Source organism: Echinops telfairi, unplaced genomic scaffold, assembly GCF_000313985.2.
Source record: "Echinops telfairi isolate 266 unplaced genomic scaffold, ASM31398v2 ScPeMD7_7469;HRSCAF=8507_1, whole genome shotgun sequence".
NCBI classification, from domain to species: Eukaryota; Metazoa; Chordata; class Mammalia; order Afrosoricida; family Tenrecidae; genus Echinops; species Echinops telfairi.
Genome location: NW_022111373.1, coordinates 84,192,439 through 84,197,064, shown reverse-complemented (window position 1 = coordinate 84,197,064; position 4,626 = coordinate 84,192,439).

The window sequence follows — 4,626 nt, the reverse complement described above, 5'->3', positions numbered from 1 at the left end:
GTAAAAGAAAAACTACTTGGTTTCCAAAGAGTCTTTGGCAAAGCATCCAAATTGTAGTGTGTTTGTGGAAGCCTTCAAAAACCACAGATGTCTCATGTAATTGAATATGCCACATCTCTCTAATGTTCACTTTAGTTTCTCCATCCATCATAACTGGGTGGCATCGGCCACTGGGTGGCCATATAGGGGGAAGCAGTTAAGTCTGGTCAACTTTATTTCCTTAGCATTTGCGACTGGATAAACACCACCATCGTCATGATCATGATTATTGCTTAACCTCCTGCCTCTTGCTTCCTCTATTTTAAAAGATGGTGGGTGGGCTGGATGGTCGCTAAATGGCCTTCATCGTTGAAATGCAGGAAAATGTGATCAAAAAGCTGGGCTGGAATTTAGGACTGAGTTTGAATGTCAGGAGAGCAGTCTAGACTTCTCAGGCCGAGGCCTGCATTTGTTTAGTTTCTCATAGGCCATTTAGGCCGTTCACATTATCTCAAAACATTTTTCGGGATGCCAAGAGGACAATTATTGTCAATTACATGTTTAAAGCTCCTTATAGCTAGAATATACATTTTCAGGCAACACACAGTAGAACTGTTTAGAGTACGTGGGCGGCCTTGTGTAACCAGCGCATTCTATATGTTTATTCTGACTTAGGGGGAGGGCTTAAGACGAGGAGTTATTATAAATTATTTCTACAAAGTGGCTTCCCAATGTAGCCTTCTTTGTTTCCTGGCATGTTGTGGGATGCTGTCCAGGAACAATGATCCCATTCTGCAGGGCCTGTGGCAACAGGCACTTTCCCAGGAACTCTTGAGTCCATTTACGGGGCCCCAGGATTGTAGAGCCAGCTGTCTTTGGGTTACTTAGACTCGAAGCCCTGTGTGTCTTGCACTATCATGAGGGAAGTCCTGTGATGAGCAAGAGAAAACCTTATTCACTCCACATAGACCCCCCATTCCAATGGTCAGAATCCCTCACTTTGCAAATCAGTATGTTGACATTGTCAACAGGACAGGTCTCATTTGCTGCTAGTTCATCAGGTAGCTAGTTTAATTTCCTGGTCAAACGGTCTACAGTTTTAGTTTGCTATGAAACAACAACAGAAAGACTCATTTGCATCCAATTAATTCTGACTCATAGCCTCTTGTAGGGCAGAGTAGACCTGACCCTGTGGGTTTCCGAGGCTGCAGATCTTTGTTGGTGTAGAGAGCCCCGCCTTTCTTCCGAGGAGCAGCTGGTAGTTTCAAACTGCTGACCTTATGATTGGAAACCCAACATGTAATCCACGACATCACTGCTTTCTCCCAGGAAACTCTGCAGTGGGATATATCTCTGACTGTTGTGCTTACAGCAGCTCACAAGGAACTCTGGTTTCCTGATATTTTGCAACCAACCCCACCATTTTATTGGGGACTCTTTCATCTCTTATAACAATGCATACATCAATTGTATCCATCATATTTGTGCATATGTTGCCATTATCGTTTTCAAAGTATTTTCTTTCTACCTGAGCCTTAGTGTCAGTTCCTCTTTTGTCGCTCCCTCCCACACCCTCCCACCATTGTGAACCCTTGATAAATTATAGTTATTTTCATTTCTTACACAATTTGGTGTCTCCTTTCATTGATGATCAATGTGATCGGTTGATGATCATTGTGATCAATGTGATCAATTAATCTTTTCTCTCCCTTCTCTTCCCACCTTCCCCTTACCCTCATGGTACCGCTACTCCCATTACTGTTCCTGAAGAATCTTTCTGCTCTAGATTTTGCTCTTATCTGTACCAATGTACATGCTCTGGTCTAGCCAGTTTTGTAAGGTAGAATTGGGTCATGATAGTGGTGGGGAGGAATCATGAAAGAACTAGAGGAATGCTGTGTTTCATTGGTGCTTTATTGCAACCTGGCTGCCTTGTTCCTTCCTTGTGACCCTTCTGTGAAGGGATGTACAATTGTCTACAGATGGGCTTTGGATCTCTACTCTGACCCTCCTTGTTTGCATCCATAGGATGTTTGTTTTGGATCTTCTGTTGCCTAACACCTGATCCTGTTGATACCTTGTGATGATACAGGTTGGTGTGCTTCTTCCACATGGGTTTTGCTGTTTCCCTGCTAGAGGGCCGCTTGTTTAACTTCAAGCTTTTAAGACCCCAGATGACTATATCTTCTAATAGCCAGGCACTATCAGCCTTTTTCACCACATTTGCTTATGCACCCATTTTGTCTTCAGCGATCTTGTCTGGCAGGTACGTATCACAGAATGCCAGGTGATTAGAAAAAAGAGTTCTTGTGTTAAGAGAGGGCTTGATTAGAAGTCCAATGTCCGTATGCTACCTTAATACTTAACATACAAATAGATGTACATAGACCTATATCCCTATCATTATATTGTAACCTTTGTACATGCCTATAGTTATACCTCTATGTCTTTTGCTTCCTGATTCTTTCCTCGATTTCTTTGTACTTTCCTCCTGTCACACTATCATGTTTGACCTTTGTTTGGCTCACCCTAGGTCCTCTTGGTTACATTGCCCTTGCTCAAACCCCACCAGGCATTCTATGCCCTCCTTGACATAGATTTTAGATCTCTTGTTGTTCCCTTGTCCCTGAGTTTGTTGGCTCCCCCCTCCATTTCCCCTGCCTCTTCCTCCCCCCGTGTCCCCCAGGGAACTGTCGGTCTAGTTGTTTTCTCCTCAGGATTATTTATCTTGCCCATCTTATATAGATAGAAACAGAGAAAAAAAGAGAGGAAGAAAGAAAGAGAAGCCTATAAATAGTTCCAGGTCTATCTACTGACCCTTGTGAATGTTTTCTGATCAGATCTGATGAGGTGCCAAGCCCTGTCCCCAGCATCAGAAGTCTATTTTTGGGATTCCTCAGGAACTTTGTTGCTTTGCTACCCTTGCTGCTCTTGTGCTCCCTTTGTGCTTCGCCTGTTGTAGGGGCGTGTGTGCATCAGACCAGGCACTATTCCTGCACTGTGCCTCCAGTACTCTCCCCTGTAGCGCTGAGGGTCAGTGAGGGGATGTCATGTCTCCTGATGGGACCAGCTAAGCAGGAATGTCATCTCCAAGGCTTGGTGGGCCACTATGAGGTTCTCTCTCTTTTCCACTTAGTATGCTTCTGTGTGGTCTGGGCAGACCCACCACTCTCCCCAGGCATATCTTCAGTGTGGTCCTTTGTAGTGCATTCTCCTGGGTTGAAGTAGCTGGGATTGGATTTGGGGCTGGCCCTACAGAACTCTGTTAGTTCACTGCTCCATGCACGTACGTGGCCTTCAAGGATTGGCACACCAGGTTAAAGTCTGGTCCCCTCACCTTTTCCTGTGGAGTCATAAAATAATACCCTCCAGTGGGTGGGATAATGCCCTGATTCCTCCACTATCCACACCCTCTTTTTGCTTTCCTCCTCCTTTTTAGTTGGCTGCCATATGTATCCCTGGGTTGGGTCTGACCCCTGCCAGAGTGCCCGGACTTCACCTGGGAATTTATACATTTATGGCTTTTCCCCTATGCCTTTTGTGCTTTTTAAGCTTAGCTCAGTGGATTCATGTTGTACTTGTCTTTTTGTGCCTGGCTTACTTCACTTAGCATAATTTCCTCCAGCTCTTCCCATGCGGTAATGTGCTTCATGTGTTCATCACTGCTTTTTAGGACGTGTAGTGCTCTGCTGTATGTATGAACTAGAGTTTTTTAATCCATTCGTCTGTTGATGGAAATTTAGGTTGTTTCCAACACTTTGCATTTGTGAACTACTCTGCCATGAATATTGGGGCACAGATGTCTGACCATGTTCTGTTTCTTACTTTTGGATATGCCCAGTAGGGGGATTAGTTCGTCATATGGTAGCTCGATTTCCATTTGTTTGAGGTATCTCCAAATCAATTTCCGTAATGGCTGTACATATCTACAGGACCACCAGTAGTGGATAAGAGTTCTTATGTCACCACAATCCCTCCAACACTTGTTGCTTTCTGATTTTTGAACTGGGCCATCTTTGAGGGCTTTAGGTGGTATCTCATAGTTGTTTTAATTTGCATTTCCGTTCTGGCTAATGATCAGGAACATTTTCTCCTATGTTTATCAATAATTTGGATTTCTGCCCTTGTAAAACTTCTGTTCATATCTCTTGCCCACCTCCTCAATGGTCTATTTGTTTTCTTCTTATTATAAGCTATCAGAGTATTGTAAATTTTAGTAATAATGCCTTTTTCTGATGTGTCATTGCTAAAGCTATTTTCCCAGTCTATGGGCTCTCTTATTAATCTCTTGGCGGAGTCTTTTTTGTACACAGGTGTTTTAACTTCAGTATATCCCACTTGTAAATTTGTGACTGCTCTGTGTTTTTGTCCTTCCCTATTTCTGATAGCCTATATATTCCCCTGAGCCAAAGTTCTTAGGTTTGTCCCAATTCCCTCATTAATGGCCCCCAATAGTTTGGGGTTTTACCTCGAGGTCTGTGATCCACCTTGAGTTTATTCTTGTGTGTGGAGTGAAGTAAGCGTCTTGCTTCATTTTTCTGCAGGTAAATATCCATGTTTTCCAGCACCACTTGTTGAAGAGGGCATTTGCTTCCCATATAATATTTTTGGGGTTCTCTTCGGAAATCAGTTGTCTGTATGCTGATG